The sequence below is a fragment of the Lagenorhynchus albirostris genome, chromosome 3, assembly GCF_949774975.1.
Source record: "Lagenorhynchus albirostris chromosome 3, mLagAlb1.1, whole genome shotgun sequence".
Taxonomy (NCBI): domain Eukaryota; kingdom Metazoa; phylum Chordata; class Mammalia; order Artiodactyla; family Delphinidae; genus Lagenorhynchus; species Lagenorhynchus albirostris.
The window spans coordinates 78,281,722-78,296,059 of NC_083097.1; the positions used below are offsets into that span (position 1 = coordinate 78,281,722).

General features: G+C 40.2%; 1 long non-coding RNA gene across 1 annotated transcript; it reads right to left on the reverse strand.

Annotated features, from left to right (window-relative positions):
- Nucleotides 1–305: 305 nt before the first annotated feature.
- Nucleotides 306–14,000, reverse strand: LOC132518156 (uncharacterized). Its single transcript, XR_009539870.1, has 3 exons — nt 13,888–14,000; nt 11,984–12,131; nt 306–439 (listed from the first exon to the last, which is right to left on the reverse strand). It is a non-coding gene; the product is annotated as an uncharacterized LOC132518156 (long non-coding RNA).
- Nucleotides 14,001–14,338: the final 338 nt, after the last annotated feature.

Genomic DNA, 14,338 nt, shown 5'->3' on the forward strand with positions numbered 1-14,338 from the left:
TTTGGGGACCCCAGTGATTTCTGTTGTTGGCTGAGCTGAATTATAATCAGGACTTTTGCTTACACGTAGAACAACCTTCATTCTTGTTTCCCACTCATTTTTCTAAAGGGAAAACATAATTAATAACGTACTAATAGTTACCAAAGTTGGTGGTGCTGCCAAAGTAGAACCATTGATGAGCAGGTAACACCAGGAGGCAAGAGTGCCCAGATCAGCTTAGGAAAGGCTACTGAGTGGTGTCAACATGTTGCTTATTCCAATGCCATTTGTATACAAGCCAAGTACGGGAAACTGGAAGCCTTTCTGTTCTATGTTTTTTGATGCTGTTGCTCTTCTATGTGAATGTAGCTGGTCTTTGGATGTTTCGTGCAAGACTGCACATTGGCTGGCTTCTGAGTTTAGTGGCTGTTTTTATCTTCATTTTCTTTGCCTCCCAGGCCTTCGAAATTTTTAATTTGAACAAAATTATTTGAATATTATTACAATAATAACAAAAAGTAATGATTTCTAGAAATTTAAACTACTTGAAAGGCTATGGAGAATAGACTGGCATCAATCAGGACTGGAACTGATTCTTGGTTCAATCATTTCCCACTTGTTACTTAATTAGCCTCTACTTTCTCCATTAATAAAACAGGCATACTATCTACTTTTCAGGCTTGTTCGCATTAAATAAAATACCTATAAAGTACTTAGCACAGTACCTATGAATATCACAGTGACATAGTAAATATCACCTATTATTGTTAAAACTGCCAGCTGCTTTCTGAGTTATATGGATGTTAAAATCGTCAGTTACAGATGGAAATGAGCTGGGGTTTTTTTTAATTGAATAAGGTTATTTAACTTGCCAGTTAGGAAGTTAGGAAAGTAATTTTAGTTGAATCCTCTTTTTTATAAATTTAAGCATTAAATTTGCAAATATATTTTTGTTTAAGAGGTACTATATATTAGAAAAAGCATGCTGATATAAAACTAGAAATCAATTACAGAAAGAAAAATGGGAAAAACACAAACACTAGGAGAATAAACAACACACTACTAAAAAAAAAAATAAGAAACCCATTGGGTCAATGAAAGAATCAAAGAGGAAAGCAGAAAATACCTCTAGACAAATGAAAATGAAAACCACAACTTTCCAAAAATTTATAGGATGCAGCAAAAGTAGTTCTAAAGAGGGAAGTTTCTAGCAATACAGGCCTACCTCAAGAAAACAAGAAAAATCTCAATCAACCTAATCTTCAAAAGAATAAACAAAGCCCAAAGTCAGCAGAAGGAAGGAAATAAAGATGAGAGAGGAAATAAATAAAACAGAGGCCAAAAAGAGAAAAGATTAATGAGGAAGGCTGAGCTGCAGCTGGAAACTCTGCTGACTCAGTGGTGACCGAGTCCAGATGGGCCCCCACACAAAGACTGATGTAGACCGGGTCTTTCCCACTGAAGCATGGCCTCAGCCAGAAAAGGCAGAGCAGAAGGAAAGAAGGAAAATCGGGGATGTTGGTCATCTGTAGGTACTGGTGTTCTGGCTTTATTAAAAAGAAATCATCCAGACAAGATGGTGGAGTAGAAGGACTTGAGCTCACCTCCTCTCATGAAAACACCCAAATCACAACTAACTGCTGAACAACCACTGAAAAAAGAGTCAAACCTACCAAAGAAGATATTCTATATCCAAAGGCAAAGAAAAAGTCACAACAAGACAGTAGCAGGGGCACTTTCATGATATAATTAAATCCCATACCCACCAAGTGGGTGACCCACAAACTGGAAATTAATTACATCACAGAGGTTCTCCCAGAGAAGTGACGGTTCTGAGCCCCACATCAGGCTACCCAGCCTGGGGGTCTGGCATTGGGAGGAGGAGCCCTCAGAGCATTTGGCTTTGGAGGCCAGTGGGGCTTGAGTGCAGGAGATCCACAGGAATGGGAGAAACAGAGACTCTACTCTTGGAGGACGCACACAAGGTTTCATGTACACTGGGACCCAGACCAAAGCAGTGACTCCATAGGAGCCTGGGCCAGACCTTCCTGCGGGTCTTAGAGCATCTCCTGGGGAAGTGGGAGTCAGCTGTGGCTCACTGTGGGGGAAAAGACACTGGTGGCAGACCCCCCAGGGAATACTGATGGGCATGAGCTGTCCCAGAGGTCACCATTTTGGCAATGAGACCTGGTCCCAACCAACAGCCTTCTGGCTCCAGTGCTGGGATGCTTCAGGCAAAAAACAAACAGGGTGGGAACACAGCCCCACCCATTAGCAAACAGGCTGCTTAAAGTCATCATGAGCCAACAGCCACATATAAACATACCCCTTGACACAGCCCTGCCCACCAGAAGGAAAAGACCCAGCTCCACCCACCAGTGGGCAGGTGCCAGTAGCTCCCACCAGGAAGCCTGCACAAGCCCCTGGACCAACCTCACCCACCAGGAGGCAGACAGCAGAACCAAGAAGAATTACAATCCTACAGCCTGGGGAATGGAGACACAACACAGAAAGTTAGACAAAATGAAATGGCACAGAAACATGTTCCAGATGAAGGAACAAGATAGAACCCCAGAAGAACTAAGTGAAGTGGAGGTAGGCAATTTACCTGAAAAAGAATTCAGAGTAATGATAAGAAAGATGATCCAAGATCTCAAAAAGAATGGAGGCACAGACCAAGAGGATACAAAAAATGTTTAATAAAGAACTAGAAGCTTTAAAGAACAAACAAACTGAGATGAACAATACAATAACTGAAATGAAAAATATACTAGAAAGAGTCAATAGCAGAATAAATGAGGCAGAAAAACAGATAAGTGAGCTGGAAGACAGACTGGTGGCAACCGCAGCTGTGGAAGAGAATAAAGAAAGTAGAATGAAAAGAAATGAGGACAGTCTTAAGAAACCTCTAGGACATTAAAAGCACCAACATTCACATTATAGGGGTCCCAGAAGGAAAAGAGAAAAAGAAAGGGCCTGAGAAAATATTTGAAGAGATAATAGCCAAAAACTTCCCTAACATGGGAAAGGAAACACTCATGTCCAGGAAGTGCAGAGAGTTCCATACAGGATAAACACAAGGAGGAACACACCAAGACACATATTAATCAAATTGTCAAAAATTAAAGACAAAGAGAAAATATTAAAAAGCAACAAGGTAAAAGCAACAAATAATGTACAAGGGAATCCCCCATAATGTTATAAGCTGATTTTTCAGCAGAAACTCTGCAGGCCAGAAGGGAGTGGCACAATATATTTAAAATGATGAAAGGGAAGAACCTACAATCAAGAATTCTCTACCCAGCAAGGCTCTCATTCGGTTTTTTTGTTGTTGTTTTTTTTTTTTTGGTTGCGCTGGGTCTTCGTTGCTGCACACGGGCTTTCTCTAGTTGTGGCAAGCAGGGGCTACTCTTCATTGCAGTGCACAGGCTTCTCATAGCAGTGGCTTCTCCTGTTGCAGAGCAAGGCTCTAGGTGCACAGGCTTCAGTAGTTGTGGCACACGGGCTCAGTAGTTGTGGCTCGTGGGCTCTAGAACGCAGACTCAGTAGTTGTGGCGCATGGTCTTAGTTGCTCAGTGGCAGGTGGGATCTTCCTGGACCAGGCCTCGAACCAGTGTCCCCTGCATTGGCAGGTGGATTCTTAACCATAACGCCACCAGAGAAGTCACTCTCATTCAGATTTGATGGAGAAATCAAAAGCTTTACAGACAAGCAAAAGCTAACAGAATTCAGCAACACCATACCAGCTTTACAACAAAAGCTAAAGGAACTTCTCTAGGCAGAAGAGAAAAGGCCACAACTAGAAACGAGAAAATTATGAATGGAAAAGCTCACCAGTAAAGGCAAACACACAGTAAAGGTAGGGAAATGATCCACACATGAAGATAATATCAAAACCAGCAATCAGGCTTCCCTGGTGGCGCAGTGGTTGAGAGTCTGCCTGCTGATGCAGGGGACACAGGTTCGTGCCCCAGTCCGGGAAGATCCCACATGCCACGGAGTGGCTGGGCCCATGAGCCATGGCCGCTAAGCCTGCGCATCCAGAGCCTGTGCTCCACAACGGGAGAGGCCACAACAGTGAGAGGCTCATGTACTGCAAAAGAAAAAAAAAAAAAACCAGCAATTGCAAGAAGAGGAGAGTATAAATGCAGGATACTGGAAATGCATTGGAAATTAAGAGACCAGCAACTTAAAACAATCTTGTGTGTGTGTGTGTGTATATATATATATATATATAGAGAGAGAGAGAGAGAGAGAGAGAGAGAGAGAGAGACAGAGACAGAGAGAGACAGAGAGAGACAGAGAGAGACAGAGAGAGACAGAGAGAGACAGAGACAGCTAAATCAAAACCCCACAGTAGGGACTTCCCTGGTGGTGCTGTGGTTAAAAATCCGTCTGCTAATGTAGGGGACACAGGTTCGATCCCTGGTCTGGGAAGATCCCACATGCTGCATAGCAACTAAGCCCGTGCACCACAACTACTGAGCCCATGTGCCACAACTACTGAAGCCCATGCACCTAGAGCCCGTGCTCCGCAACAAGAGTAGCCACTGCAATGAGAAGCCTGTGCACCGCAGAGTAGCCCCCGCTCTCGCAGCTAGCGAAAGCCCACACACAGCAGTGAAGACCCAATGCAGCCAAAAAAATTTAAATAAATAAAAATTAAAGGAAAAGAAAAAAAATAAAATAAAATCCCACAGTAACTGCAAACCAAAAATCTACAATAGGTATACATACAAAAAAGAAAAAGCAATCCAAACACAACACTAAAGACAGTCATCAAATCACAAGAGAACAAAAGAGGAAGGGAAGAAAAAAAATCTACAAAAACAAATCCAAAGCAACAAGATGACAGTAAGAACATACATATTGATAATTACCTTAAATGTAAATGGATTAAATGCCTCAATCAAAAGACAAAGAGTGGCTGAATGGATACAAAAACATGACCTGTTTGTATGCTGTTTACAACAGATTCCCTTCAGATCTACAGACACATACAAACTGAAAGTGAGGGGTTGGAAAAAGGTATTCCATGCAAATGGGAATCAAAAGAAAGCTGGAGTAGCAATGCTTTTATCAGACAAAATAGACTTTAAAATAAAGACTGTTAAAAAATATAAATAAATAAATAAAGACTGTTACAAGAGACAAAGAAGAACGCTACATAATGATCAAGGGATCAATCCAAGAAAAAGATACAGCAATTGTAAATATATATGCACCCAGCATAGGAGCACCTCAATATATAAGGCAAATGCTAACAGCCATAAAAGGAAAAATCAACAGTGACACAATAATAGTAAGGGACTTTAACACCCTACTTACATCAATGGACAGATCATCCAGACAGAAAATCAGTAAGGAAACACAGGCCTTAAATGACACATTAGACCAGATGGACACAATTGATATTTATAGAACATTCCATCCTAAAGCAGCAGAATACACACTCTTCTCAAGTGCACATGGAACATTCTCCAGGATTGATTGCATGCTAGGCCACAAAGCAAGCCTTGGTAAATTTAAGAAAACTGAAATCATATCATGCATCTTCTCTGACAAAAACACTATGAAATTATAAATCAACTACAAGAAAAAAACTGTAAAAAACACAAATATGTGGAGGCTAAACAATATGTCACTAAACAACCAATGGATTACCGAGGAAATCAAAAAATACCTAGAGACAAATGAAAACAAAAACACAATGATCCAAAATCTATGGGATGCAGCAAAAGCAGTTCTAAGAGGGAAGTTTACAGCAATACAATCTTAACTCAGGAAACAAGAAAAATCTCAAATAAACAACCTAAACTTACAGATAAAGCAACTAGAGGAAGCAGATCAAAACCCAGTTACTAGAAGGAAAGAAATCTTAAAGATCAGAGCAGAAATAAATGAAACGGAGACAAAGAAAACAACAGATCAGTGAAACCAAAAGCTTGTTCTTTGAAAAGATAAACAAAATTGATAAACCTTTAGCCACAATAATCAAGAAAAAAAGGGAGAGGGCTCAAATCAATAAAATTAGAAATGAAAAAGGAGAAGTTACAACAGACACCATACAAAAGGACCATAAGAGACTACTACAGGCAACAATATGCCAGTAAAATGGACAAACTAAAAGAAATGGGCAAATTCTTAGAATGGTACAATCTCCCAGGACTGAACCAGGAAGAAACAGAAAATAAGAACAGGCCCATTACCAGTACTGAAATTGAATCAGTAATTTTAAAATTCCCAACAGGGCTTCCCTGGTGGCGCAGTGGTTGAGAGTCCGCCTGCCAATGCAGGGGACACGGGTTCGTACCCCGGTCTGGGAATATCCCACATGCCGTGGAGCAGCTGGGCCTGTGAGCCATGGCCGCTGAGCCTGCACATTTGGAGCCTGTGCTCCGCAACGGGAGAGGCCACAACAGTGAGAGGCCCGCATACCGCACAAAAAAAAATTCCAACAAACAAAAGTCCAGGATCAGATGATTTCACAGATGAATTCTATCAAACCTTTAGAGAAGTGTTAACACCTATCCTTCTGAAACTATTCCAAAAAATTGCAGAGGAAGGAGCATTCCCAAACTCATTCTATGAGGCCACAATCACCCTGATACAAAAACCAGACAAAGATACCACAAAAAAAGAACATTACAGGCCAATATCACTGAGCACATAGATGCAAAAATCCTCAACAAAATACTAGCAAACCAATTCCAACAATAATTAAAAGGATAATATACCATGATCAACTGGGATTTATTTCAGGGATGCAAGTATTTTTCAATATCCACAAATCAATCAGTGTGATACACCAAATTAATAAAGTGAATAATAAAAACCGTATGATCATCTCAAGAGATGCAGAAAAAGCTTTTGATACAATTCAACATCCATTTATGATAAATACTCTCCAAAACCTGGGCATAGAGGGAACATATCTCAACATAATAAAGGCCATATGTGACAAAATTACAACTAACATCATACTCAATGGTGAAAAGCTGAAAGCATTTCCTCTAAGATCCAGAACAAGATAAGGATGTCCACTCTCACCACTTTTATTCAACATAGTTTTGGAAGTCCTAGCCATGGCAATTAGAGAAGAAATAAAAGGAATTCAAATTATAAAAGGAGGAGTAAAACTGTCACTGTCTGCAGATGACATGATACTACACATAGAAAATCCTAAAGATGCTACTAGAACACTACTAGAGCTCATCAATGAGTTCAGTAAAGTTGCAGCCTACAAAATTAATACACAGAAATCTGTTGCATTTTTATACACTAACAACAAAAGATCAGAAAGAAAAATTAAGCAAACAATCCCATTTACCACTGCAACAAAAAGAACAAAATACCTAGGAATAAACCTACCTAAGGAGACAAAAGACCTATTCTCTGAAAACTGTAAGATGCTGATGAAAGAAGCCAAAGATGACACAAACAGATGGAAAGATACACCATGTTCTTGGATTGGAAGAATCAATATTGTCAAAGTGACTATACTACAAGGCAATCTACAGATTCAATGCAATCCCTATCAAGTTAGCAATGACATTTTTCACAGAACTAGAAGAAAAATTTTTTTTAATTTGTATAGAGACACAAAAGATCCTTAATAGCCAAAGAAATCTTGAGAAAGAAAAACAGAGCTGGAGGATTCAAGCTCCCTGACTTCAGACTATACTACAGAGCTACAGTCATCAAAACAGTATGGTTCTGGCACCAAAACAGAAATATAGATCAATGGAACAGGATAGAAATCCCCAAAATAAACCCATGCACCTATGGTCAACTAATCTATGACAAAGGAGGCAAAAATATAAAATGGAGAAAAGACAATCTCTTCAGTAAGTGGTGCTGGGAAAAGTGGACAGCTCCATGTAAAATAATGAGATTAGAACATTTCCTCACACCATACACAAAAATAAACTCAAAATGGATTAAAGACCTAAATATAAGTCCAGATACTATGAAATAATGCCATTTGCAGCAACATGGATTGACCTAAAGATTATCATACTAAGTAAGCCAGACAGAGAAAGACAAATCAGATGATACCGTTTATATGTGGATTCTAAAAGAAAGATACAAATGAACTTACATACAAAACAGAAATAGACCCACAGACATAGAAAACAAACTCGTGGTTACCAAAGTGTAAGGGGTTGGGTAGGGATAAATTAGGAGTTTGGGATTAACATATACACACTACTATATAAAATAGATATATATAAAATATAAACTATATATAAAATAGATAACCAACAAGGACCTACTGTATAGTACAGGGAACTATACTCAATATTTTGTAATAACCTATAAGGGAAAAGAATCTGAAAAAAAGTTTATATATATATATATATATATATATATATATATATATATATATATATATAAAGATCAATGAATCCAAGAGCAGGTTCTTTGAAAAGATACACAAAACTGATAAACTTTTAGCCAGACTCATCAAGAAGGAAAACTGAGAGGATCCAAGTGAACAAAATAAGAAATAAAAAAGGAAAAATAACCAATACCACACAGATCAAAAAAAAAAAAATACGAGAACTATGAACACTTATATGCCAACCAAACATACAACCTGAAAGAAATGGACAAATTTCTAGAAACATACAACCTGTCACGACTGAATCAGCAAGAAATAAACAATCTGAACAGAGCATTCACTAGTGAAATTGAATTTGTAGTTAAAAAAAAAACTGCCAGAAAACAGATATCCAGGACCAGAGAGCTTCACAGGGGAATTCTGCCAAACATATAAATAAGAGCTAATACCTATCCTTGGCAAATGATTACAAAAATTGAAGAGGCCAAAACACTCCCAAATTCATTCCATGAGACCACCATAACCCTGATACCAAAGCCAGTAAAAGACACTACAGGAGAAAAAGGAGATACAAGCCACCATCTCTGATGAATACAGATGCAAAAATCCTTAACAAATTAGCAAACCAAATACAGGAATATATAAAAAGAAACATACACCATGATCAAGTGGGATTTATCCCAGGGATACAAGAATTTATGGATAGCTCATATAACTCAGTATCAAAAATAAACAAATGGGACCTAATTAAACTTAAAATCTATTGCACAACAAAGGAAACCATAAACAAAATAAAAAGACAACCTACAAAATGGGAGAAAATATGTGCAAATGATGCAACTAACAAGGGATTAATCACCGAAATATACAAGCAGCTCATACAGCTCAAAACGAAAAAACAAACAACCCAATCAAAAAATGGACAGAAGACCTAGATAGACATTTCTCCAAACAAGACATACAGATGGCCAAAAGTCGTATGAAAAGATGCTCAACAGTACTAATCATTAGAGAAATGCCCATCAAAACTACAATGATGTATCACCTCACATAAGTCAGAATGGCCATCATCAAAAAGTCTATAAATAATAAATGCTAGAGAAGGTGTGGAGAAAAGGGAACCCTCCTATACCGTTGGTGGGAATGAAAATTGGTACAACCACTATGGAGAACAATATGGAGGTTCCTTAAAAAACTAAAAATAGAAGTACCACATGATCCAACAATTCCACTCCTGGGCATATATCTGGAGAAAATCATCATACGAAAAGATACATGCACCCCAATGTTCATTGTAGCACTATTTACAATAGCCAAGACATGGAAGCAACCTAAATGTCCATCAACAGAGGAATGGATAAAGATGTGGTACCTATATACAATGGAATATTAATCAGCCATAAAAAAAGAATGAAATAATGCCATTTGTAGCAACATGGATGGACCTAGAGATTATCATACTAAGTGAAGTAAGCCAGACAAATATCAGATATCGCTTATATGTGGAATCTTAAAAAAAGATACACATGAACTTATATACAAAACAGAAATAAATAGACCCACAGACATAGAAAACAAACTTATGGTTACTAAAGGGGAAAGGTGGGGTGGGGGAGGGATAAATTAGGAGTTTGGGATTAATATACACACACTGCTATACATAAAATAGATAACTGGGAGTTCCCTGGCAGTCCAGTGGTTAGGACTCCATGCTCTCACTGCCAAGGGCCTGGGCTCGATCCCTGGTTGGGGAGCTAAGACCCTGTATGCTGCGTGGTATGGCCAATAAATAAATAAATAGATAAGCAACAAGGACCTACTGCATAGCACAGGTATCTATACTCAATATTTTGTAGTAACCTATAAGGGAAAAGAATCTGAAAAAATATAGATATATATGTACATATAACAATCACTTTGCTGTACACCTGAAACTAATACAACATTGTAAATAAACTATATTTCAATTTTAAAAAAACACCATTTTACTCTTAAAGACTTCAGCATGCCTCTTCTAAGAATAAAGACATTCTCTTACATAAATATATACATATATATCAAAGCATGTACTGTAAAAAAAAATTTTTTTTTAAAGGGAAACTTCCTACATGGTTGGTGGGAATGTAAATTGGTACAGCCATTATGGGAAATAGTATGGAGGTTCCTCAAAAAGTTAAAAATAGAAGTATCATATAATTCAGCAATTCCACTGCAGTATAGTGAAAAACACTAATTTGAAAAGATACATGCGGGCTTCCCTGGTGGCGCAGTGGTTGAGAGTCCGCCTGCCGATGTAGGGGACGCGGGTTCGTGCCCCGGTCCGGGAAGATCCCACATGCCGCGGAGCGGCTGGGCCCGTGAGCCATGGCCGCTGAGCCTGCGCGTCCGGAGCCTGTGCCCCGCAATGGGAGGGGCCACAACAGTGAGGGGCCCGCGTACCGCATTAAAAAAAAAAAAAAAAAAGATACATGCATCCCAATGTTCATTGCAGCATTATTTACAATTGTAAGATATGGAAGTATCCATCAACCGGAAAATGACAAAGATGTTGCATATATATATAAAATGCAGTATTACTCAGCCGTGAAAAAGAATGAAGTTCTGCCATTTGCAGCAATGTTGATGGACCTGAAGAGTATTATGCTTAGTGAAATAAGTCAGAGAAAGATAAATACTGAATGTTATCACCTGTATGTGGAGTCGTAAAAAAATAAATATTGTAAATCAACCACACTTCAATAAAAAAACAAAAAGCATGAAAGTTATATAGGTTTCACAATTGAAATATCATTCACAGTCACTGAATGTGGTCAATTATAAATAAGTACGCAATAAAATCCTGACTGTTGACTAATCTGCAACGAGGGTAATAGTATCTAGTTTGCAGTAATAACACGAGGCACAGGCATATGGAAAAACAGACCTGGTGCTTCACAGGTGCTCAATTAACATTCCTTTCTGCCTTTTCTCTCAATTTATTTGTCTTAAATATGCAAAGGAAACAAGCACGCCCAAGTCTCAATTTTAGCTAGAAAACATTGTGTACAAATTATGGCATGAAAGAGAAATTGGCCAAATCTTTTAGGATCTGTTAGTGCTTGAAGGAACCTTCCATATGACCTAGTCTAACTACTTTTTACAAAGTAATGGCACCAGAGGTTATGCCTTAGCTAAGACCCCATAATGTAACATTATATGCTAAGTTTGTTTATGTGTTTATATTAGAAACAGTTTGTGTCACCTTTGAGGCAAATGTACAATTGCCTGCAGGATACTGTCTCCTTGGACACAAGCATATTAGAATTTACTATTGAAAGGAAGCTTTTCATTATTAGAATGTGAAGCTAAATTAAGCTATCCTAGTATTCTAACTTTTCAACTTGATGTTGTGAACCATCCAAACATTACCATCTCAAAGGAATAGCCCTTTTTTGTATGTTTCAATGAAGTGGTTGCATGGCAGCAGTCTCTCTCAGGGGGAAGATACAACGTTGGGGAGAGGGGGTCAGACTAACTTCTCTCACCACCAAAGGAGATACCAGGGAGAATGGAGGGATGGTTAACCACAGCGAGAGGCCAAGTGCTGAAATGGTTGCTGACCTGGATGGAGGGAACATAAGTATTAGCTTTGCCAACTACAGGTAGAAGGTGAAAATGAACCATTTTCTTTAAGTAGTGTGAGGTCAGCCTGGGGTGGGTCTTCGCCTCAGGGTGGGGTTGGGCGCCATAGGTTCCTAGACGGAGGGTGCAGGCTGCTCCCCTTTCCTACATTTCGACAGACCTCCTCGCGTTGCCAGAAGGACAGAATCTTCAAGAAGTTTATAGTCATGGGCAAAAGAGACAATATTAAAAGAAAGTTTGAAAATCCTGTTTCACACATTTGGTCTTTGTTTAGGGGGATATAACCTGGATGTCAGTTGTCCCTTTTCTTCCCTGTCTGCCTTGCGCAAACCTGGACTCAAGAGCTCAGCACGTCTTCAAGATGACTTCCCACAGAACTTACTGCAGCCAAAGCATTCCTGAGCAATGCAGCTTTTCCAAGATTCCATAGGGGAGAGTCTGAGGGGGAAGTTAGTCTCACATGCCACAACAGACAGCTTCACCCTCCCTTGCTATCTCCCTTCAGAGCCCCTCCCTACCTTGTCATTTCTGGGGGGAGCTTTTCACTTATCGTACTCATCCAAAGCACATATGCACACGTATGCATATACACACAGGCCTTGATGACTGCTCACTCTTGCTCCTAGGTATCCCCTTGAACTTGAAATGTCTCTCCTCTCTGGCACTGTGCCTCAGCATCTACACCCAGTGCACACGGCCAAGCGTTGCACTGCACACCCAGATGAGCAGCGGAAGACTGATGGTCTGTCATCAGCAGCTGGCACCGTGACTTACAGGGCTGGTCTGCGGCCTTGTGTTATTTTGACATACTCCTGCTGGTCTCACCCCTTCCTCCCAGCAGCTGATCAACAATTGAAAGCGCACACGTTGTTCTCCTAAAAGGAAACTTTAGCTACTTCTTTGGACAGGAAGCTGATTTCTTCCTATTTTTTTCTAGGCTAATATGAAAATTAGCTTATAATATTTGAGTACATCCTGACTTTGCGTGAGAGAAAGTAGCCACAAATCGCGCCAGTAGAAAGAGGAAGACAGGGCATACTTTTAAAATGTTTCTCATCGATCATTTCAATAAATATTTGCAATCATCTATTGTGCACCAGCCTGCCGTGTTAGGTGGGTGCATGAGGCTTGACTGTGTCGTGTGAGCAGCTGGCTCCGGCTGGGAGGATGCCACCTGGCTCTTATAAACACTGCCTGTGGGGTGGCTGGTAAATAGTTGAGGGCACTTGGGTTCACGAGGAACAGAAGTGAAGAGTGTCGCAGTGGGAGGTTTTCAGCTATGAGGCTGGGTGTGACTGCAGTACTAGCGTAACAGCAGCCGGGCTGAGGGGCGCGGGGCTGGGGGACACTCATTCCCCAGCCAGAATTCTTCCGCTGCTCATCTGGGTGTGCAGTGCAACGTGAGAAGTGGAGGCCTCTCTCCAGATGCTGCTTAAGTGCCCACATTTAATGCTTTGTGTCACAGGATGGGAACCAAAGACTCCTTTGATCTGTGCTGAGTAACCACACAGGTATTCATTGCTAGGGGTGTTCCAAGCGAATGACAAGAGGCGGGAAATTCATTGCCTGTTTCAGTTTCACGCCAGGTTTCCCCTAAATTCTAATTAGCAATAACTGAGCTTGGCTCACCTCAGCGTGAGTTGTAAGGGTGCTTTCTTGTTGGAGTTTCTCAGTGTAGCTAAGCAAGAATAAGGAGAGTGTTTGAAGATAGACTTATAAAGCAAGGAGTCTTGACTTACATGTAAGTTCAACAGAACAGAGAGGGTCTGTAGCTCCCGATAGTTGAGAACCCACAGTTGAAGTCCCACAGTATGATTGATTAAATCTGCTACAGGCTTGGCTTCTAGATGACAGGCACTCGCCTCGGTTATTCTAATTACTACCCTCTAGCCTCAATAATTCAGAGTAGGAGTTCTGATCTTTGACCTCTCGAAGGCTCTCACCTCAAGTTAGAAGCAGTCTGCAGTAGTCTTTTAGAATGTGCTTGGGATGCAGCTCCAGCTGGTCAGTGGGAGAACTCTGGTGGCTTCTGTCCTTGTCCAGTGCTCACCAGGCATGACCAGGAACAGCTGGGTAGACATGTTTGTCCCGAGTTGGTTTAGAGTCCATACAACTCTCATGGAATGAAACCCAGATTTACATAGAGACTAGGGAAAATTTGGATGAAATTGAAGGAATCCTGGGAAGACGAAGAAAACTAGTTTCAGGTAGAGTGGCCCCAAATCGAAGTACTTACCTCTGTATTTTGAAATGAATGGTTATCTAGCTCTAAAGGATATCCCATACCATCCTGTAAAGTGGCCAGGCAGAGCTGTGGTCCAATTTAGGCAGCCCAGAAATCTGACGACCAAGAAAGAAGTTGAGCTGTCCTAGGCAGGACTCACTCCAGAAGAA